Source organism: Protopterus annectens, chromosome 8.part0 (assembly GCF_019279795.1).
Source record: "Protopterus annectens isolate FY-2018-M chromosome 8.part0, PAN1.0, whole genome shotgun sequence".
NCBI lineage: Eukaryota > Metazoa > Chordata > Ceratodontiformes > Protopteridae > Protopterus > Protopterus annectens.
The window spans coordinates 1,655,348,154-1,655,373,003 of NC_056741.1; the positions used below are offsets into that span (position 1 = coordinate 1,655,348,154).

Here is a 24,850-nt window from a genome sequence, read left to right on the forward strand (position 1 = left end):
TGCCACCAATGCATCTTACAAGTCACATTGCTGTTTATCCCTCAGACAGCTCGAGTGGCTTGAAGTCCCTCACCTCCTTCACTTTAATCAACTAATCTTTGCATATAAAATACTCCATCACCCAGAAAATACCCCAGCTCTTAAAGAGATCATATAACCCTACTCCTCCTAAAGACCCCTCCACTCTAGCAATAAACTACTTCTACAGGTCAGTAAAGCTAAAAACTCAGCTGGTGAATCCCTTTTCTCCAACTACACCTCCAAACTGTGGAATGGCCTACCAAACTCACTAGTGGCCAATACTTAAACAGTACAGTTTAAAAAAACTCATAAAAACCTACCTTGCAAATTCCTGACTCTGTCCCTGCAGCTGAAACTCGCTACTAACCCATCTTGCCAATTGTACTTGACTACTGTGAAAAGCATTATGTTGACTGCACATAATTCTGTGTAAATATTTATTATAAACTCTACACCTGCTGACCTAAATGCATCTGCTTACTCATCTACTGTCTTTTATAATTTCTGTTACTATGAATGTGTTCTATTACTATGTACCTATTGTGTTACCATTGTTACTATGTACGTTATTTCTGGAGCTTTTCTCCCTGGGCTTCCATTGAAAAAGGAAATCCAGTTGGACTTTCCTGGTAAACAAATGTAAAGTAAATAAAATGTTTACGTAAAACGTTTCTATTGTCAGCATTATGTATAGCTGTGCAATGCTCCTTAATATGGCTTGAAAGTTTTTGTATAGTTTTATCAATATAGAAATTGCCACAAGTTACACAGACCCCTGGATAAACTACATTTGAACTATGACAGTCATACAGTCTTCGGAACTCTACCTTAAAAAAAAGATGCTTGCAAGGACTTTGTTTTTTTATATGAAAAAGCAGGTATAGGTCCAAAAATAGTAGCATTATACCTGCCATTTGAAATAATGTCCCAGTTCTTTAAAATGATGTTCCTTGTGGTCTGAGCAAATGGGTAGTGGAAAGCTGAGGGTTCAGTCAAAACTGTGGTTCTGATTGGCTTTGAGGGGGGTTTGATACCAGCCAGAATTCTGATTAGTTGTAGTAGGGGTTTGGGACAAAGAAACATTTTGGTTGGGTGTTTGTGGTAATCCGTATTGGTCAAAAATTGGGACTGCCATGATTCATTGACCTCAGTAAAAATGTAATTAATCAAATCCATAGGGTAATGTCTATTAGCAAAAAGGAAACTTAAGTGGCTTTCTTTAAGGAACCAGTCATCCTGACTTATAATCCTGGAATATCTAATGACTTTTTCTCTGGCTGTATTCTTTTTCATAAGAAAAAGGATGCTGGCTGTTGAAGTCTAAGTAATTATTCTGGTAAGTCTTTTTGCGTTAAATGAACTTTCATGAAAAAGTATTAGTATCCAGTGTAATTTCTGTATCAACAAACTGCACTACTGAGCAGTAACTTGAAAGTTTAAAGTTGAGAAAAGGAATACTGTCAGACAGTGATGGAATGAAGCAATCATATTCTTGTTGTGTACTTTGCCATACAAACAATCATCAGTGTAACATTTGTACAGACTAATTTTCTTAAACCCAAGCAAGTGGATGAGAGTGTGAGCTTCCAATGCACTCGCTATGAGAGTGGTTAAAGCTGGGGCCATTTTGGTGCCCATTGCAATACCCTTTATTTGCTGGTAAATAACCCCGTTAAAATGGAAACAATTCCCTTCAAGTACAGTGGTGATTAGCACACAAATAGTGTCTGTTTTTGTAATGGGGAAAGCAGAAGACTCTTGAAGAAAAGATTTTACATATTCCAATCCTTGTATGTGTGGGACATTTGTATAAAGAGACTATATCTAACGTCACAAGCATTTTATCTGCACTTGTTGGTGAATGTAAAAAAGTTTTTGTAAAAATGCCCAGTAGTCTCTTAAATAGAAAGGTGCATTCTTTACCAATGGGTTCAGCAGTGCATCAACAAAGACGGGCTTTTTTTGGATTTTGTTCTTTTATTTGACAGTGTGCCTCAAAGGATGGTCATTGGCATCCTTGTGCATTTTTGGGATGCCAAAAAAATTCCCAAGACTCTGAGAAGGAACAAATGTGTATTGAAAGTCCTCAAAAGTGATTAAACTGTTCTTTTCTAAGTTCTTAAGTAATCTGTCAATGCTTGCAAAGTTTTTGGTGATGGGTGTGAGGTCTACAGCCTTATATTTGTTGTTAACAAGTTCCACTTCTTCTGATTTTGAAATGTACTGAATCTGTTCCATCTGTACTATACCTGTTCTTTGTCCACTCTTGATGCAGAGACTTTTTATCTTTTTTTTTCTAGCTGACGTATGGCTGTTACTTCGGAAGGTATGAGATTAAACCACTTGTCAGTTTTACTTTGATGCAGCAGGTCTCGTAAATCCCTTTCACAAACCTTTTGAAAGATGTGAAGTGTGTTGTGCAGTGGGGGGTTGTACACACTTCTCTTCCTAAGGGAATTGTTTAGCTCTGAATCCGAAAGTTCAATTGAAACTTCATCCACAAGTATTTTGAAATTGTTTTCTTATGTAAGTCAAGTAAAAGATCTGGTAATCTTGCATGTTGGCCAGGGATAAATGTAAACTCCTTGTTAAGTATAGTAAGTGTAACTGTTAAAATCTCTGCAAGTTAAGTTGAAGACTGCTGAATTATATAGAGATAATCATCAGAGTTAACCGGGTCTAGTATCATTGGACAGTTCTCCTGGGTCTGCCTCATGAGCATCGGTTGCCCCTTGGTGTTCCAGGTCTGCCTGTCGAACATCCATTGCCTGTCGGTGTTCAAGGTCTTCCACATGCCCTTTGGGTAAGGCCCATGTTCTGTTTCCCTTTGCTCCTCAGTGTTTGTCCTCGGTGTCCAGTATTCACTTGGGCGTGGGACAGAAAATGGTCATTACTTCTGGGTCCTCAGTATTAAGCAGATTCATAGTTCAGAAGCGTCAGGTTTGTAAAAGTATTGTTGGATTCATCTGTTGGAACGGATGTTATGGACTCTGTTGTGGGGAAATTCTAGGTTAGGATTATTGAAATTGGAGTGAAACCAAGGTTTTTGATGTTTCCCATTGTTCAGTTGATCACATTTTAAGTGGGTATGCTGCTTGGGTTCAGTACTGTAGTACATCTCTTTGCATTTTTTGTTTTTTTCTGTGAATAATGGTAGCTACATGCCTTTTAATCCTTGAAGTAATTCCGAAGAGGATGTGCTGGTGTTGCTGAAGGTTAGGGTGTTGAAGAATGATGTTATGTAAACTTATAATTTCTTTCTTAAGGTTTTCAAGCTTTAAAACACTGTCATTAATTAAAACCCGCAAGACTTGCAAACCTGCCTCATTGAAAATGCTCACAAGATCCTTGTGCAATGCAGATTCCCTTGTGGTCCTGTTGGGAAATTTAAAGATTCTCAAACCTTGTGGGACTATTTTATTATGTAAACAGCTGGAAAGATGGAAGTTATCGTATTCAGTATTTTTAAGTCACAAGCAGCCTTTCCATTTTAAACATTAGTGATTTGCGATAGACCATCACTATCTTGCATGTGGTGTTCTAGGAAAAGCATTTGGTGCTGATCCACTTCTTGCAGAAAAGAGTTGGTGTTAGTATCAGAGTTCAAGAAATCTAAAAGACTGTTGCAGTTTGTACAGACTGGTTGAGCATCCGAGTGGTCACATCTAGTTTGTGACAGGTATCCATTCCCGGTGATGAAAGTATTAATAATGTTCTGTGCTTTAGCTGTGACTTGAGAATTCTTGAATGGTGCAAACAAGTTCCACTGAAGTAGTGTGGGTTGTAAAGTCAAATAACAGTTGACTACTGGAGCCAAACTCTGCGTCTGTTCCTTCTGCCATAGTAAAAATGTGGACACACACAATATATTAAACAAAGCAAAAGAGCTGGTCCGGATTAGAAGATGAAAAACTTAAATACAGAAAAAACTAAAACCACTCAAGAAGGAAAATAAAAACAGAGGTGGTGTTGAGTGCTTTTGTTCTTTAATTGTAACATGAGCTTCTTCAGAAAAAAACATTTTTAGAAATGAGGGTGAAATTGGAAAGCAGTACATTAAATATCCTTGTTGGTGCAAAGTAAGCAGCCAATAAAATGTGAAAAAAAATCTTTAAATTAGCTGTAAATGATAAATACTATGAACTAAGACAAGTCAAAAGGTAGTAAAATGTTACAATCAGTTAATTGTTTTAGTGAACCTGTAGTCTTCTTCTTTCGGCTTTTCCCAGTTAAGGGTCGCCACACGCCACAACGGAATGGTTGGCAGTGGATTTTACGGTGCCGAGTTGCCAGCCCGACACCCAACCCTCAAAGAAGGCACACCCCTTCCTAAACCGCAAAAGTCTCCTAAATGTAACTTAAGACCTAAGTATCCACATCAACCTCACAAATACTCAACTCAGGCAATTCAGCATGAAAACTACATACAAGACTCTGTGGTTCAAATCAAAAGCCCATAAAGCAAACCTCCATACAATCCAACATTTTAGTCACAGGTGACTCCACAGTGAGACATACTCTGATGCACCCTTCAAAAGGCTGAAGGACAGGATCATGGTTGGTTGCCTATCACGTGCCAGGATTTGCTGCATTACTCATGCACTCAAGTCCTTGCACCACAAGAACACATTACACAGTCATACACGTGGGAGCAAACAACTTGAGACACACCTCTTTGAACTTTATGCAGAGAGATACGATGGAGCTCTCTGAATGTGTATCGAGGGCAGGTATGAACCTTGCCTTGGGCAGCATTTTACACCATTCTCCTAAGGGGCTTCAGTACCTCTCTCTCAACTACGAGACTTGTACATCCCCAAATGTGTATGCCCAGAGATTCCTACACTTCATAAATACAAATTCTCTGGACCAGTTAGTCCACATCCCAACCTGGGGAAACAAAATCCTGGACTTTATCCTTGCCAGTATGGGACAGCTCCATTCCCCAGCAGCTGTAATCCCTCACTTGTCAAATCAGACTATGTTTTGGTCACATTCACCAGAAGACTGAAGCTCTGGAGGGCTTGTTGCCCAATCTTGATTTTTACTTGGCTCAGCTCAAGCTAACTAATGATTTGATCGGGTGGAAGGTGCCCTGGAGCTTTTAAAGTTGGCCCACTGTCGCATCTTTTGTAGGATACAACCAAGATAGCTTATGCCTACAGCAGCAGTAATCATAATGATAAACATCATTACGTTCCCACTGAAACTAATTCTGGATGTGGTTTAGTATTTGAAAAAATAGGTAGTGGTGAGGGGGTTACTTTAACCACGGCAAAGCACACTTAATATTCAGAGCTTCATTTAGTCCTGGGAAAGCCTCTGCACTGAGGAATAACTGCCACTTTAACTCTCAAAACTCAGTGAAATATCCACATCTCCATGAAATAATTCTGCTTGTTCAAAAACTAGGAATACGAATTTTTGGAACCATGTGGATACTTGACTGTGTTTGCCTAAAGCATTATGTCTCTATTACATATGGCTACACAGTGTTTGATGTGGCTTGACAGTTTCCTCAATGTATTATCCCAGTTATTAGAAATAATGTCTCAAACCAATTCAAATGTAAACTAAAGAACTAGGTAATGGTTAACAGCTTGTCTAAACCACCATAAAGCACATTTAATAAGAAACTCGTTCAGTTCTGGCTGGGAATGTGCTAAGTAGCAGCTGTCACTTTAATTCACACACCTTTAGTAAAGTGTCCATGTCACCAAAGTCTATCTGTTCTAGCACTAAGAATTTAAATTGAACAAAACCTGGGCTTGACAAGCTATGTTTACATAAAGCATTTCTATTTTCAACATTACGTATAGCTGCACAGTGCTCTTTAATACGGCTTGAAAGTTTTCATATAGATGGATCTAGAAATTGCCACAAGTTACACAGACCCCTGGATAAACTACATAGTTAGATGTACAGACATAAATTTCAGTGGGCCAGTAACACTGTAGATATACAGACATGAGCTTCAGTGGACCAGTAGCATTGTATACAGTGGATATAAAAAAAAAAAAGTTTACACACCCATGTTAAAATGCAGGTTTTTGTGATAAAAAATGAGACCACAATAAATTTCAAAACTTTTCCCCACGTTAATGTAACCTATAGCCTGTACAGTTCAATTGAAAAACAAATCTGTTGGAGGAAAAATATAACAAAACTTACAGTAAGCTGGTTGCATACTTTGTTGAAGCACCTTTTGATTTAATTACAGCATTCAGCCTTCTAGGGTAGGAGTCTATCAGCATGGCACATCTTGACTTGGCAATATTTGCCCACTCTTCCTTGAAAAGGCTTTCCAAATCTATCGGATTGCAAGGTCATCTCTTGTGCGCAGCCCTCTTCAAGTCACCCCACAGATTTTCTATTGGATTTAGGTCTGGGCCATTCCAAAACTTTAATTTTCTTCTGGTGAAGCCATTCTTTTGTTGATTTGGATGTATGCTTGGGGTCATTGTTGTGTTGAAAGGTGAAGTTTCCTCTTCACCTTCAGCTTTCTAGCAGACACCTGAAGGTTTTGGGCCAGAAGTGACTGATATTTGGAACTGTTCATAATTCCCTCCACCTTGACTAAAGCCCCAGTTCCAGCTGAAGAAGAGCACCCCAAAGCATGATACTGCCACCACAAAGCTTCACATCACCAAAAGAACACCAAGCTTCACATCACCAAAAGAACACCATCCCTACTGTGAAGTGTTTTTGCGCCAAATGTACCTTTTGGAATTGTGGCCAAAAAGTTCAACCTTGGTCTCATCAAACCATAACTCATTTTCCCACATGCTTTTGGGAGACTTGATGTATTGTTTTGCAAATTTTAGCTGGGCTTGATGTTTTTCTGTGTAAGAAAAGACTTCTGTGTTGCAACCCTACCCCATAGCCCAGACATATGGAGACTAATGGAGATTGTTGTCACATGTAGTACACAACCAGTACTTGCCAGAAATTCAGTGTTGCTGTAGGCCTCTTGGCAACCTCCTTGACCAGTTTTCACCTTGTCTTTTCATCAAATTTGGAGGGACGTCCTGTTCTTTGCAATATCACTGTTCCATATTTTCTCCACTTATTGATGACGGTCATCAGTGTGTTCCACGGATATCCAATGCTGTTGAAATTTTTTGTACCATTCTCCTGACTGATACTATTAAACAGTGAGACCCCTGTGATGCTTTGTAAGCTCTCTCCGACCCCTTTGATGCTTTGTAAGCTCTCTGCGAACCATGGCTTTTGCTGTAGCAGGCAACTGAGTAAATGTCAGGAAAATCCTACTAGGACAGCTGAAGTTTATTTGAGGTTAGAGTCTCTCTCATTGTTGGCAGGTGTGTGCCCAAGAAGACTGAATGCTGTAATTAAATCAAAAGGTGCTTCAACAAAGTATTAGTTTAAGTGTGTGTGCACTTAAACCAGCTTATTGTACGTTTTTTATTTTTTATATTTTTCCCATAACAGATTTGTTTTTCAATTGAATTGCACAGGTTATAGGTCACACTAAAGGTGGGAAAAGTTTTGAAATGATTTATTGTGGTCTCATTTTTTTATATCACTAAAACCTGGCATTTTAAAAGGGGTGTGTAAACTTTTTACGTCCACTGTATATACAGACACAAATTTCAGTGGACTAGTAGATACAGACATAAATGTCAGGGGTTGGGAGGGTGAATTAATGGTTAAGGTGTTTGCTTTACAAATACAAGGTGCAGGGTTTGAGTCTCACAAGGGATAATTGACTAGGCTTACAATGGCTCGCAAGGGCAGTTAGCCTAGTACTAATCTATGAAGTTGTCCAGTAGCATTGTATACAGTACAACAGTATTTGTATCATTGTATACAGGTCAGCTCTTCCACTGCACAGTAAAATAAATAAATAAATGTAGTAAGCAGTTTAATATTAAAGCTGTAATATATACGTAAAGTTGAATAAAAGCAGCATCTTTTATACTGCAGTTTTTTATATGCTAGTCACTAGCTTGTGTAGTAGACTAAAACTGAAGAGGGAAAAGGAAAGTAAGAAAGATGAAGTGAGTTGGAAAGTGGGGGTAGTAGTCAGTTCTGGTGAGTGGGTGAGAGTATAGAGAAGGGTTGTGAGAGAGATGAGATGGAAGTAGTTGAAGGGTGAGAAGAAATGTGGAATTATGGTTTAGTTCAGGGGTACTTATCCAGGATATGTGCAGGGGCAGAATAAGAGATCTGCAGATGTGACTTTACCTTCTGTTTAAAATTTTCATAGGTTCATAGGTTAGTACTAGGCTAACTGCCCTTGTGAGTCATTGTAAACCTAGCCAATTATCCCTTGTGAGACTCAAACCCTGCACCTTGTGTTTGTAAGGCAAACCCCTTAACCATTAGGCCACCCTCCCAAGCTGTGTTTGAGATGATTTATGTGTTTGTGGCATATTTTAAGAACAGTCTGTTCCAAGCTGTATTGTTGGATTTAGTGACATGGGGGATTATTTTTTGGGTTGAGTGAATGGATCTATTTGTTTTATATGGCTAGATTAGAGTTGACAAAGATGAACAATTGGTAGATTTATAGATGAGGCTACGAGTAGTTGCAAGTTGGGAGTAAGATAGTAAGTAGGATAGTTCGAACTAGTATAGTTTACTTTGAGTGCTAGGCAGTGGTGGGATTTTTGTTGGGTGATTTACTGCAAACTTTGTTTTGTGATAACATTGTTCAAACTTTGATAGCTCAGCGACTTGTAAGTTGCTGAAATCAGGGACTGAGTAGAAAAGTGTTAGGAGCAGTAGGGTAGAGGCTAAGTGTTTTCTGACTTGGTCAGTTAGTAAATTTCTGATGCTGTACCAAGAACCCAGTTTCTGGTGATGTTTCTTTTATTGTATGTTGAATGTGGTAGTCAAATTTTATGTCGGTAGTCAAATTTTATGTCAGAAGTGTAGCTGGCTAAATTAGTGCCCTGTGCCAATAACACCAGCCAGCACCCCACCCCCTCCGCTCTTGAAGCGAGGAGCAAAAAACACTTCCCTGTAATAGATCGATGCCGCCCCAGCTCTTCCACCGAACAGTAAAATAAATAAATAAAATAAATAAAAATAAAAAAAATACTACTATTCCCTCCACTGGCAGGAGCATGACACCCCCTGTCTTTCCTTCTGCAGCCATTAAGGTCTTTTTTCTGTGCCCTGCTCTGACCCTCCTTCCTCACATTAAAAAAAAAAATCTTCTTTTAAACTGTAGCAAATAGTTAATTCCTTGCCTTTATGGAGCACTACGGCAGTCTTGTATTAGCTTAAAATAATAAAAAAGCCTTCATTCAAACTGTAGCAAACTGCTTGCTGCACCGCTGATGTTTTAGGTAAAAAAAAAAAAATGCAAACTGCTGCTACATTTTAAACTACATGCAGTTCTGCAGTGCTCAGGTTTGACTGCAGATGCAATACCAGTTTTTAAAAGCAGTATTGCACTAAAGAGTCCTTGGGATGATGGACAGCCAATTGAGCCAACCCAACACCTTGCACCTGAAACCATTGCCCCTCTTGGCCCATTCTACTGTTAGACAGGCTTTGATGGCTGAGAAGAATTCTTGAGTGATTTGTTGCAGGTTAAGATTTTGGGAGCAATATATATGAGGGTGGAGTCATCGGTGTACTGAATTATTGAGGCTGATTTGGAGGCATCGGGGAAGTTATTAATTAAGATGTTGAGAAGGAAGTACCAAGAGTGGTCCAGTGGGGATGCCTGTAAAGATTGGTAGGAAAGGAGAGAAGCTTTTCTGACATTTTATGACCTGTGATCTGCAAGATAGTGCATTTTTTTTTTTAACCATATGGTAGAGATTTCATCATATCCTTGAATTGAGAGTTTTTGTAGGAGGATGGGGTTTAAGTCCGTTTTGAAGGCTTTGGAAAGCTCAAGAAAGGGGGTAGATACTAGTTTTCCTTTATTTCTATAGGTATTTACAGTATTAGTGAAATACAGGAGACCTGTAGTAATTCTATGATGGGGCAGAAGCCATGTTGGGAGGGGAATAGGAGGTTATAGTGCTGTGAGAACTGGGATTGAGTGCATTTTTAAGAATGTTAGGTAATGGGGACAGGATAGTAACAGGACGGTGGTTACTAAGTTCAGTGTGATTTCTTCCTTTAGTAGTAGGATATAACTTTTTCCCCATATGCTTCTGTGATAATTATTCAGGTATATCGGACATTTAGAAACAACTACCCCTGGGAATGTTATGGGTTATCAAGAAGTTGTAGAGAATCATCAGACAACCTGTGTAGAAGATTATATAGGAATGAGAGAGGTACTAGTTTCTCTGAGATAGTAGCAGATACATGGAGTTAGACTACCATATTGTATTAAAGCAAGTACTAGATTATATATTTTTAAGAACAACTTGGATACGTATTGTGGGAATGACCATTTTGGTGTATTGATATTCATTATTGCCTATGTCTGAAATATTTGTATGTATATAGGAAATATTTCTATGTATATAGGAAATTTCTGACAACTAAAGACTAGGAATAGCATCTTTTATCTGTGCATATTTGTAAGTGCATCTGCCTGTGCTGCTGACATAAGAAGATGTTCTACCCTCTTGCTGTATTACTCGCCCTGACACTTTTAGGCACGCATCTGCTTGCAATGTAATTTCTAAAATTATATAGGTTCATAGGTTGGTACTGGGCTATCTGCCCAAAGGCATATATTAGCCCAGCCACGTTGTGTGGTATTCACTGTCCCTTTAGTAGTTCCCTAGACCATTGTACTAGCAGCTAGTACCCTTGGCCCCTATCTAGTAGTGCTGTTGGTGTGATCCCCGGTGTGAACTTTGTTACCCATCCACTCATCAAGGTTCCTCTTGAAGAGTAACCAAAAAATGGAGGATGCAGAACAAACCAGTAAGCAGAAACAAAGCACCCTGAACCACTGCTAGGTAGTGAATCAAATCACCACGTTTTTCGTCCACAACTTCATCAGATTACACTAATACATTCAGTTAACTGCTTTTATATACTCATCCAACTTTTAAAAAAAGCCAGTAAAAACAATCATTGTACATAGAAATGCATTGAGTTACTGCCCTCTACTGACAAGGAGGATTATTACACATTAATGTCACAATTTTGCTGATCTCATTTTAATACAGGGGCAAGTGAGATCATGTCATTTAAACCAGGGAATTTACTGGCCTCCAACACCACTTGCCAGTATAATTCCCTGTATTCAACTAAAGTCTCCCACATACCGCCCCTGGGGTCCTTTGGCACAACCTCTAATATAAAAACTGAAATTCAGCTTCAGGACAAGTTTTTGTGTGTTTGTACAGAGAATTTGTTTCACATTTTATACGAATATCATAGGTGTGCTCATATATTCTCTGCTTAACCTTTCTTTCACTCTTGCCAATGTAAAAGCATTACATTTTTACATAACCCAACATAAATAATCCCTTTAAAAGTTTTAAAGTTAAAATTTTGTTATTTCTGGCAGATAAAGTAATGGTATCCCCAGTAATCAAATAAGAACAATAATTACAAGCACCACATTTAAATACACCAGATATTTTGTTTGTACCTGCTAACCTTGAATTCCCTTTACTACCTCTTTCAAAAATATCCTTCAGGGTGTTCCCTTTCCTATAAATATGTTTTATTTCACCCTGGAAAATGTGATTTAAGTCAGAAACTTTAGAAAAGTTAATCCACTCTTTGTCAAAAATTCTTTTGTTCACACCAGCTTGTCCGTCATATGTGGTAATGATACCTGATAATTCATTATTTAACCCATCTACTTTCTTGTTTGTGATTTGTTGAGTTGCAACATCTTCAATTTTACCCAATACAGGGCAAACCTTCCCTTCCTCCCATCACTGACTTCTTTGGAAACTCTATCAATGAGCTCTTCCGGTAGCCTCTATTCAGGAACATGTTTCTCAGGTTTTATAACATGCATCATCAGAAGTCATTCTACAATAACACTCCTTTTCTGGTGCTATAAATTCTAGACTCAAAGCCATACTCAGTTTTAGATATGTTAACATCAAGGTATTTCAATTCATCAGTAGTGAATTTGTGAGTGAATTTTAAAAATTCTGTGGTACCATTTAGGTATTCCACAAAGCTACCAAATTCATCTTGAGTGCCTGCCCATAAGAAACACAAGTCGCCCAGAAATCTACCATACAACTTCCATAAACTACTATATTCTGAATTCAGTACAAACTTATTCTCCCAGAAGGACATTATAGTGTTAGCATAAGTGGGAGCACAGTGTGCCCCCATCGCCACACCTTTAGTTTGTCGAAAATACTGAAAGAATATAAAATTATTCTTTAGGACAATCTCCATTAATAACAAAACAGTTCTGAACTCATTGTGCCCTAGTAGTTTGGATTCAAGTAGCATTTCTTGAACCATTCAAGGCCTACATCATGGGGTATACTTGTAAATAAGTCAATCACATCCAAGGTACCAAACCTTTTGTTTCATTTGCAAGTGATTCATTTAGTTTTCCTAAGAAATGCCACGAATCTTTTAAAATAACATTGTTGTCACAAACAAGCTTTTTATCTTCTGGTCAATGACACTATCACTCTCAAAGGTGGGTCACTTTCATCTTTATGCACCTTTGGTATCCCAAATATGGAGGGTATTCTCGGTTTGTCTACATGCAAATATTTAAAAGTACTCATGTCAATAACTCCATCCATTAATAAGTCATTTAAAATAACATAAATTAATTTCATTCAAGGAAATTCTGGTGTATTTGGTATTGTCATTTAATATGTCAAACATTTTGCTCTCATAATTAATGGCATCCATAAAACACCCCCCCCTTATATCGGGCTTCATAATTCTTATATTCTTGTTCTCACTTAATGATTTCAAAGTTTTCAACGCTGGGGCTGTTAAATTTGACTGCACTTTCTGACAACTCAGAATTTTCCTATTCCAAGCTCAATTCAAAGTTTCTTAGCTGAGGGTGTGTTGGGGATTAAAGGTGCTTACATTGTTCATGTTGACACCATTTCCTTTAAAATATAATTCTAAGTTTTCTTCCTAATAAATAATTTAATATCAATTAAAAGTTTAAAAATATTTGTTTTCTCTCTAGGTATAAAACCAAAACCTTTTGTCAATAGTTCAAAATGACTACTATTAATTGCTACATCTGTGTAATTGAAAATATTAAAATCATTATAACTGTATTTAAAACCACAGTTTGTAATTATTCCCAGACTGCTCTTACCCTTTCCTGAGCTCCCCAGTTTCTGGTTTTGTAGTTTTTTGAATTGTAAGTAACAGGTTCCCTGTGCATAAGTCTCTCAGACCGCCTTAGAGGTGGAAATGCAGCATCATAATCATTCTCTAAAGGCAATTCATTGTCAGAAATGTCATTGTTAGGTTCTCTGTAGTGATTAATGTCATAATTTCTAACATTTCTCACCCAATTCTTAGGCTTGGTATTGTTTCTTTGTTTTGTATTCATTTAAATCTCTCTCAATCTTGTTTAATTTTCTGTTTTTAACCTCCAAACATTTACTTTCTAAATTATTTAATAGTTTATGATATTTGCTTCTCTCTTCATCCACTGTAAATAGTAAATCGTGAGTAATGTCCTTGTTTATACATTCTACAGTTTCTTGCAACTTCTTTATTTCTACCTCATTGTTTTTAATGATAGCCCTCATTATATCAAAACCACAATTATCAAAAGCCTCTATTAGTTCAAAATAAAACTCTGTACCTTCTACAACCTTGTTAGGGTATTTGCATACCCTAAGCCCTTTGGGCACAATTTTCTGTTCTAAACAATACTTTAAATAAGTGTTATCCATTTCTAACATTTTGCATTTGTATAAAAATAGTCCAGGTCATCAAGCTTTTGAGAAAAGTTCCTTGTAGTTTATCATTAGTGTTGTTTTTGCTAGCAAAATCATAAACAACATTGAATAAGTCACTGAAATGTCTTTTTGTACCTGTAGAGTTTAAACTACCACCAGGGCCAAAACGAACTCCTTCACCCATTTTTCTAACATTGTTAGGCTGCTCAGATTGTCCGTGGGGGGTTTTCTAAGCAAAATCCGAGGAAACCATCCAGACTGCTGGATCCTGCTCCATTTCTTTCTACATCTCTGGAATCATTTTCCTCACCAACAGATGCACTTCCTGGTTTCCTGGTTCCAAAACAGGCCAATACCGAGGCCAAAGATTGGCTGACTGGGGTCAAAGTGAGCTGTCCGATAAGCTTCCTGAGCTCACCGACTTCATTAGTCCTTGCTCCATTGCTTGCCACACTCCCAGCAGGTGATTCCATCCCAAAGTTACTAGTAACCAAAAAATGGAGGATGCAGAACAAACCAGTAAGCAGAAACAAAGCACCCTGAACCACTGCTAGGTAGGCACACAAATTTATTAACAGTTCACTCGAAAAATGAATCAAATCACCATACGTTTTCGTCCACAACTTCATCAGATTACACTAATACATTCAGTTAACTGCTTTTATATACTCATCCAACTTTTGAAATGTTATTTTAAAAGATTCGTGGCATTTCTTAGGAAAACTAAATGAATCACTTGCAAATGAAACAAAAGGTTTTGGTACCTTGGATGTGATTGACTTATTTACAAGTATACCCCATGATGTAGGCCTTGAATGGTTCGAAGAAATGCTACTTGAATCCAAACTACTAGGGCACAATGAGTTCAGAACTGTTTTGTTATTAATGGAGATTGTCCTAAAGAATAATTTTATATTCTTACAAACTAAAGGTGTGGCGGATGGGGGGGGCACATGCTCCCACTTATGCTAACACTATAATGTCCTTCTGGGAGAATAAGTTTGTACTGAATTCAGAATATAGTAGTTTATGGAAGTTGTATGGTAGATTTCTGGGACGACTTGTGTTTCTTATGGGCAGGCACTCAAGATGAATTTGGTAGCTTTGTGGAATACCTAAATGGTACCACAGAATTTTTAAAATTCACTCACAAATTCACTACTGATGAATTGAAATACCTTGATGTTAACATATCTAAAACTGAGTATGGCTTTGAGTCTAGAATTTATAGAAAAGAGACCTTTCCAATTCTTATCTGCACTACTCAAGTACACCAGAAAAGGAGTGTTATAAAAGGGCAATTTGTGCTTTGTGTAGAATGACTTCTGATGATGCATGTTATAAAACCTGAGAAACATGTTCCTGAATAGAGGCTACCGGAAGAGCTCATTGATAGAGTTTCCAAAGAAGTCAGTGATGGGAGGAAGGGAAGGTTTGCCCCTGTATTGGGTAAAATTGAAGATGTTGCAACTCAACAAATCACAAACAGGAAAGTAGATGGGTTAAATAATGAATGTATCATTACCACATATGACGGACAAGCTGGTGTGATCAAAAGAATTTTGACAAAGAGTGGATTAACTTTTCTAAAGTTTCTGACTTAAATCACATTTTCCAGGGTGAAATAAAACATATTTATAGGAAAGGGAACACCCTGAAGGATATTTTTGAAAGAGGTAGTAAAGGAATTCAAGGTTAGCAGGTACAAACAAAAAGCTGGTGTATTTAAATGTGGTGCTTGTAATTATTGTTCTTATTTGATTACTGGGGATACCATTACTTTATCTGCCAGAAATAACAAAATTTTAACTTTAAAAACTTTTGCAACACAAAAGGGATTATTTATGTTGGGTTATGTAAAAATGTAATGCTTTTACATTGGCAAGAGTGAAAGAAAGGTTAAGCAGAGAATATATGAGCACACCTATGATATTAAGTATAAAATGTGAAACAAATTCTCTGTACAAACACACAAAAACTTGTCCTGAAGCTGAATTTCAGTTTTTATATTAGAGGTTGAGACTTTAGTTGAATACAGGGAATTATACTGGCAAGTGGTGTTGGAGGCCAGTAAATTCCCTGGTTTAAATGACATGATCTCACTTGCCCTGTATTAAAATGAGATCAGCAAAATTGTGACATTAATGTGTAATAATCCTCCTTGTCAGTAGAGGGCAGTAACTCAATGCATTTCTATGTACAATGATTGTTTTTACTGGCTGTTTTTTAAAAGTTGGATGAGTATATAAAAGCAGTTAACTGAATGTATTAGTGTAATCTGATGAAGTTGTGTGAAAAAACGATGGTGATTTGATTCAGCGTTATTTTTTCGAGTGAACTGTTCGGCTTAATAAATTTGTGTGCCTACCTAGCAGTGGTTCAGGGTGCTTTGTTTCTCCTCTTGAAGAGTGATAGTGAGGGGCTCTGTCTTATGTAGATCAGGACCCTGTTCCATAGTAATGGAAGTCTCTGCGAAGGGAATCTATCCCTCCAGCATGTTCTATTCATTGTTGTGTTGAGGTTTATATCCCTAGAGTGTGTTGCTCGAGTAGATTTGGTTTTGCTAAGATGGAGTATGTTCAACAGTTCTGGGTTGGACATGGCTCTGTACATTAGACAGAGATCGCCTCTGAGAAAGCGGTATGCAGCAGAGAACAGTCTTAGCTTTTTCAATCGTGCTGCATAGGGCAACTGTTTTTGAGGCCAGTAATCCTCTTGGTTAGGTACCTCTGTGGTCTCTCCAGCTGCTGGAGATGTTTAGCCAGGTACATTCCAATTGGTGCATTGTACTCAATGGGTTAGATGAGAGAAGAGTAGAGGGGCACCATTACATCCTTAGATCTTGATGCAAACCCTTTCGTGATCAGATGGATCACACAGAAGGATTTTCTAACCACTCTGGCAACATGGTTATCAAAGGAAAGCTGACTATCTACTTGGGTCCCTAGATCCCTTATTTCTTCTTCAGATTTCAGGGGATTACCTCCTATGTTGAAGTTTGCGGGTACTCTGTTTTTTCCAAAGGGGATTACTACTCATTTTTTTGCATTTAGCGTGAGACCATGGCTTTGACACCATGCATCAGTCTCATTTAGGCCCATATCATAATACTTAACTGTGGGTGCAGTAGTTATAAGCCCTTTTAGCAGTTCAGAGCTTCTAGTTTAATTATTTGACCACTTCCAGACCCAAAGACTGAAGATGGAGTAATATGTATGACACAATGAAAATTAAAGTCTTTTGGCTTTTCCCAGTCGGGGGTCGCACAGACTTCCCTGTCTCCATTTTGATTAATCAGACAATAACAAACCTATATCCCATCCATCTGGAAAAAAATATCCTATCCCTCTGGAAAAAATCCATTATTATATCCCTTCGCAAAGGAAGTACTTCAGCAGAGTTTAACTGTATACCTATTTTTTATTTATTTAACATTTGTTTACCAGGAAAGTATGACTTGGAACAAAGCCAATTTTCAGTGGAGGCCCATTTTCAGTGGAGGCCCAGTGAGAAACGCTCTAGATGCATATCTTTGAATTGTGGGAGAAAACTGGAGCACCCAGAGGAAACCCACACGAACGTAGGAAGGACATGTAGACTCCACACAAAAGGCACCCCAGCCAGGAATCTAACAGGAGAACCTCTTACTGTGAGGTGACAACGCTACTGCTGCACCATTGTGCCACTAAATTTGTTATCCTATCACCCCTCTCTAAAAACCTTGATAAGTGTATTCACTCTTAGGTTATTATTTAGTATTTTAATTGCTGTTTTAACTTTTTTTTCTGCAAAAAAAAAAAAAAAAAGTTCTAAGCTTGTTTCCTGCCTTTCCTGTTACTAGAGTAGTCCAGATACAGAATTGCTGTATCCAGGACTGTTTTGTAAGTTTCTGAGTTTCACAGACCTTTCTGTGTTAGAAGGAAGCCTTCCAGCTTATCAGTGGGAGTGGTAAGCATAAGGTAGCCCATCTACCACAAGGAGTAGTTTCTGGCTCTGAAATTATAGCTTATTGGCCGTTTGGGCTTTTTTTGTATCTCTTTCCACTTTCTGGTGTAAAAGCCCGTGTTTGCTTGAGTTTGCAATTGTTTAAGCTCTGCGTAACCTGTTTTGGTGTCCTGCAGATTACAAGTGCAACAGAAAGGGTTGTTTAAGCTCTGCGTAACCTGTTTTGGTGTCCTGCAGATTACAAGTGCAACAGAAAGGAGAAAGAAACTTTAAGTGCCCCCATTTTGATTTTTTTTCTGATTATACTGCTTTTTACCCTTAATTTGTCGTTTTTTTTCATTTAACTGCATTTTAACTGTATTTGCTTTAATATTACTACACACTCAAGTGTGCTAGCTTGCACTACATTTAAAGTATATTACTGATGCCAGAAAGCCTGCTCTTCAAATTTTCCCTTAGATCTTGCTAGATCTCTTCTCTCTTGCACTTTAGCTTATTTACCTAGCACTTCATCAGGCTTTTGTAGCAATTATTGTAGCACACACAAGGAAACCGCTCCAGTACTTGGAGCCCAAATGGCCAATAGCTACAATTTCTGGGCCGGGAACCACTCCTCTTGTGGTAGATAGGCTACCTAATGCTTACCACTCCCACTAAAGGTAGAAGGCTTCCCTCCAACACAGAAAGGCGTGAGGGGCTCAGAATCTTACTAACAATCCGGGATACAGCAACTCTGTAACCGGACTAGGCTAGTTATAGGAAAGTAGGCTAGTTATAGGAAAGGTGGGAAACAGTCGCAAGTGCGGCTTTCAAACCCAAAAGTTGAAAGAGATGGAAAAAAACTGCTCAAACAGCCAGTAGCTACAATTTCTGGGCCAGGGACCTCTCCTCTTGTGGTAGATAGGCTACCTGATGCTTACCCCTCCCACTGATAAGCTAGAAGGCTTCCTTCCAACATGGAAAGGCTTGGGGGGGGCTCAGAAGCGTACAAAGAGTCCTGGATACAGTAAATCTGTACCTGGACTAGACTAGTAACAGGAAAGGCAGGAAACAAGTGCAAACACAGGCTTTTAAATCAGAAGGTTGAAAGAGATTGAAAAGCTTCCCAAACGGCCAATAAACTGTAATTTCTGGGCCAGAAACCACTCCTCCTGTGGTAGATAGGTTGCTTAGTGCTTACCACTCCCACTGATGAGCTAGAAGGCTTTTCTCCAACACAGAAGGGCTTGGGGGGGGGGGCTCAGAAGCTTACCAACAGTCCTGGATACAGCAAATCTGTACCTGTACTACATTAGTTATAGGAAAGGCGGGGACCAAACGCAACACAGGCTTTTAACCAGAAAATAGAGAGAGATCGAAAACTGCCCAAATGGGCAATGAACTACAATTTCAGGGCCAAAACCCACTCTTCCCGTGGTAGATTGGCTACCTAGTGCTTAGTTAGAAGGCTTCCCCCCCAACACAGAAAGGCTTGAGGGGCTCAGAAGCTTACCAACAAGCCTGGATACAGCAAGTCTGTATCTGGACTTGACTAGTTACAGGAAAGGCAGGAAACAAGCTTAGAATTTTCTTTTTTTACAGAAAGCAGCTAAAACAGTAGTAAAGACAGTTAAAATTGCAGTGCATGCCAGCACACCCGAGTGTGTAGCAACACTACGGCAAATGCAGTTCAAATAAATGCAATTAAATTAACAAATGACTAAAAAACAAGTGCAGAAGGCAGTAAATTAGAAGGCTACTAACAAGCAGTAATAAGCGCAGAGTAAGAGCGACTGAACAGATGGCACACACAAGAGCAACTAAGACAGTCACAGTAAGAGCAGCTGAGCACACACGAGCAGCTAAGACGGTCACAGTAAGAGCAGCTGAATAAAATGCATACACGCACATAATTATATATATATATATATATATATATATATATATATATATATATAATTTTTTTTTTTGAGGGAGGGAACAGAGCAGGATTAAGAGGCTACAGGGGTTGTCCTTCCCAAATGCTCTCTTTGTACACAGTAGGAGTGCCTGAGATCAGAATATAATCTCACTGCACTCAGTTGAGTGAGCAAATGAGATGGGCCCAGAAGGAGTATCCAAATACAAATCTACAAGAGGGGTGGACAATTTCAAAGCCACCAACATTAACACCAAAACAAGAACAGTGGGGGTGGGTGGGGAACTAACTGTAGAGAGACAGCCACAACTTCAGGTTGAGTTAATATTCAGTAAAAAACACAAATAAATTAAATACAGTATTATATGAAAAAGAGCAGGTAAAAGTGTACTTAAATTCACTTATACGTCCAGTTGATTTCAGGTAGATGTTAGGTGGCCAAAGCTCAGAATTCTGTCATTTGTAAATATTAATGTAAGCTACATGCTTGTTCTCTTAAATGTAAGAAAATTATGGTAAATGTTGAACTTCAAAAATGTAACCACATTGCACTCTGCTGGAGGAAAGCTGATAAGTCAAGCGTTGTATAATTGTTTGATCTCAAAACTCGGAGCCGAGATGTCTGAAGGAATTCTTCCTATTGTTTTAAGACCAGAGTTAATGGCTAGAATTTACATGTATAATGCCTTTTATTGCTCTGGCTTCCTGACTAGCTGCAAGATCAAAATGTCTGTTATGTTCCGAGTTTCTGTTAGCCTGAGAAAGAGAGAATAGTGATGTAATCTGAAATGAGTCAGTGGTACTGTGTTATCAATTTAAGGACAGAGAGAGAGCGAATCTGAGCATTTTGGATTTGTCTTCAGAACTGACCACTCACCAGCACTTGCTTTGCTCTGTATGTATGTAAGTAGGATCTTAGACTTTAGTGTTCCTCTTAGGAAAATATAGAAAATTAATAAGCTTACTCTAGCTGTTTTTCCTGTATTGATGTCAGAACTATTCTACTGCATTATTTTAAGCATTTTTGTGTGATCTCTGAACTATTGACTAGCACTGTGTAGTAAAAAGTATTGCCTTGTGTTTTTTATTATTAAATATTTTAAACCTTTTAAACTGTGGCTGTTTTGTGTAGAGATGTCTAGAGTACATTGCATGTATATAGTGATACTGTACAAAGCCACTCCAACTAAGTCTTGCTGTTTGTCACCCTTACCATTTGGATAGTAATGTTGTGTCTTTCTGCTTTTCCCGGTTAGGGGTCGCCACAGCGGAACTCCGGTCCGCTAATGATTGGCAGTAGATTTTTATGTGCCGAATTGCCGGGCCTGACGCACAGCCTTCAATGAAGGAACGCCCATTCACGCATGTCGCCACACAGAAGACGCTCTAACTGAAAATCGAACGTGGCAACGTCTTACTGTGAGGCAACAACGCTACCGCAGCACCACCACTGCACCATTTGGATATTAATGTTGCACAGTAATAATTAGACACACTTTGATAAGGGTCTTATTAGTAGCTGATATTAATGGTTGGTGGCAAGTGGTACTACCATATAGTCTGGGCAGAAGGGGCATAGGTGGAGAACCCGTGCTAGCCTTTACCAGTAGTGTCTTTGTGTTTGTATATAACTCGTATCTCAAATTGTGTGCATGTCAGCTACTTGGGCAGGGACATGAAGCACTGGTTGAACAGAGAGGGTGCTGGAGGTTTTATCTTGATCACTAGGCTGAGATCTGGACCCTATAGCTGTGCCAGTTGGGAGTCTTATAGGGGATCTGGAGAGAAAGGGAGAAACCAGCCCCAGACTGACTGATCTCTGTGTGCTCTTAAGGGAAATTGTACTTTACTTTGTTTGTATTTGTTATCCTTCCCAATGTGGATGCCCCTCACTGGTGTTAGTGGTGAGGATTGAGGCTCCTTGATTGTGTGCCAGTGCACAGGTGTCGCATATTAATTGTTTGGCAGTGGTGGGATAGCCACACCACATATTACGTGTTTGGCAGTGGTGTGGATAGTGAATTCCTGTAGCTGATGTGCAGTGATCACTGAAGGTGTTTTTGTACTCCTAAATCAGCCACACAGTAAATATTCAGAGTTCAGATCACAATTGTTTTATTTCTTTTGTTAGCTTAGTTAGTCACTGAGAGCAGGCAAGCATGTCAGCAGAGGAGTATGGCAAGCTGTCAAGGAGCCAGTGGCTGAGATGTGCCAGGCTAAAGGACTGGTGTATGGAAACCTGACTAAGGCAGATATGATATGATTGCAGCTTTGGTCACAGCTGCATCAGAAAACAGGAATTAGGAAGACAATCAGACTGGCAGTAGGGGTGTACAACACGGACAGCTCAACCTTTCTGCAGAGGACTTAAACATCTATCCGGAGATAGAGACTTGAGTTGGAGGCCAGGCATTTGGAAACAGAAGCAGCAGAGAGAATGAGACCTCTACAGGCTGAGGAGAATGAGAAACTGCTACGCCTGGAAGCTGAGGAGAAGGAAAGGCAGAAGCAGCACAAAAAGGAGATGCTGACTCTTCAGCAGTGTCCTGGAGGTAATGGGGAAGGGAGTAACCAGACCCCAGAAGCACAAAAGGTTAGTAGATTTCTTCCAGAGTTTACAGAGGGGGTTAATTTTGACCGTTTCATTCATATGTTTGAGAGGGTATGTAAATAGTATGATGTTGACCAAAGGCTCTGGATATGGTTCCTGACCCCCTTACTCCATGGTAAAGCTGTAACTGTGTTGTCTAAATTAACTGCAAAGTAAAGAACAAAAAGTAAAGGACTCCTTCCACTAAAAGTACTGCCAAAAATCCAAGTAATAAATCCAAAAGTGAGGCAAGTATTACCACGCTGTATATGAAGTTAACTTCACTTTATTAAAACAATAAAAGCAGTATCATAAGTGCTTTCGGGTAAATCTCTTCTTCAGATGATAAAACACTAGTAAAAACATAGTATCTAATATAGTACAACACAGCCAATAAAAATCAATAATTTACCCTCCTTTTTGCTAGAGCTGGTTTTAAAGGGACAACATATTTTAATCCTGTGGCTTTGTCATCTCCCAGTCTAAGAATCCATTGCATCTGTTTGTATTCAGTTTCATTATACAAGTCACCCATTCTTTGACTTCTGTTTACAACACATATAACCATAAAGGCGAATACATGATCACTATGCAATTCTATATGCTTGTACAGCGCATTGTGTACTTTTCTTAACCTTACATCTGATAGATGCTTAAAAATTCTATCTTTAAGTCTGCAATTTGTTTTTCCTACATAATATGCAGTACACTGTTGAATGTATTTTACTTCAGCTGTCACCACTAATGATGAATTCCTATAAACAAAAAGTGCACCAATCTTTAACATGGAAAAAGTGGTTTGATAGACCATGAGCTGCTGACATTTTTATATATACAGCATCCTACTATCCCAGTTTTTAAAACCTTACCAAAAATTCATAAGGATCCCAAAACACCACCCATGAGACCCATAGTATCGGGTAGGGGCTGGATAACAGAAAATATTTCTATTTGGTTAGAATGCACTCTTAGACCAATGTTACAAACCTTCCCTAAAATTTTGAAAGATACTGCTACATTTTTGGAATCATTGGGTGTTTATTTACAAGAGAACAGTGACATTTCCTATATGTTTGTTACTTTAGATGTAAAGAATTTGTTCACTGTCATAGAAAATCAATATGGTATTACTACCATAGAAGAAATACTGAACAAAAAAGTGAATATACATATAGTTGAAAATATATGGTTATGTTCCTTATTAAGGCTAGTATTAGAACAATGTTTTTCGTTAAAGTATTCTTGCCAGAGACAAGGTATAGCTATGGGTACGCCTTGTGCGAACACTTATGCTAATCTAGTCCTGGCATACTGGGAAGATATGGTGATGTTTGAGGCAGCACATGATTGGAAAGACAAACTTCTCTTTTACAATAGATTTGTGGACAATGTTTTCTTTTTGTGGGAGGGCACCACATCAGAATTAACATCCTTTGTCAAGTAGCTAGAGTCTACTACCAGCTTCTTCAGATTTTCATTGAATTATTCTAGTTCAGTTATTGAATACCTGGATGTTAGTATTAAGAAAGAAAATGGGGAGGTAGAGACCTCACTGTAGAGTAGAATTTGTACAGAACCTCCTCAAGTTCCTGGGATTCTCTGTAAACATAAAGTCAAATTTGACACCATCACAACAGATAACTTTTCTGGGTGCACTTCTAAACACTACAACCCAGATGGCATTTCTGACATCCGAAAAACAATTACAGCTGGCTTCAACTTTCAAAACCTTGGCAACTCTAACCCAACTATCTGCAAGGAAATTCCTGCAGGCTTTGGGTTACATGGCCTCCTGCATCCTGCTCGTACCATATGCAAGACTACACATGAGGAAAATACAGTGGTACCTAAAAAGTGTATGGTCTCAGCATTGCCACAGTTTAGACACACTGATCTCCATCCTTCCTTGCCTTCAAAAGGAATTTCTTTGGTGGTCCAGGGCTTGTGCACTAAACAAAGGGAAACCCTTTCGTCTGCCTCCTGCCACTCAGATTCTAACCACGGACACTCGGATTATGCTTGGGGAGCCCATTTTCAGGGCAGTTGTCTGCAGGACCTTTGGACAAAGGATCAGAAGCACCTGCATATCAACTTAAAGGAAATGTTAGCCGTTCAGAAAGCTTTATTGGCCTTCAGGAACCTTTTACAACCGGGACAACTACTAATATGGACAGACAACACCACAGTTATGTGGTACATAAACAAGCAAGGGGGATCTCATTCCTACCCCCTATGCAGACTAGCCATGGATCTATGGAACATGGCTCTAGCTTGCAATCTGGATCTTCAAGCTCAGCTTCTACCAGGGAAACAAAACCTCCTGGCAGAAAGTCTGAGCAGAAACCTTTCAGATCCACATGAGTGGATGCTGGACACTAAAATATTCAGGATAACAGCAGTCTGGGGATGTCCTCACATAGACCTCTTTGCATCCCATCTCAGTAATCAACTACAGAATTTTTGCACCAGGACTTTCCACAGAAAAGCTTGGAAAGTGGATGCCCTGTCATTCAGTTGGAGGAACCTCTTGGGATATGCCTTTCCGCCACTTCCTCTTCTTCCACAGGTTCTATTGAAAATAAAACA

At 38.8% G+C, this 24,850-nt stretch overlaps 1 long non-coding RNA gene across 1 annotated transcript in view; it reads left to right on the forward strand.

Annotated features, from left to right (window-relative positions):
* The window catches only part of LOC122809579, a 230,405-nt gene that overhangs the window by 16,277 nt on the left and 189,278 nt on the right, over positions 1-24,850 (forward strand). Inside the window, exon 2 of the long non-coding RNA XR_006365926.1 lies at positions 2,322-2,347. This is a non-coding gene — a long non-coding RNA (uncharacterized LOC122809579). The remainder of the gene's footprint in view (positions 1-2,321; positions 2,348-24,850) is intronic.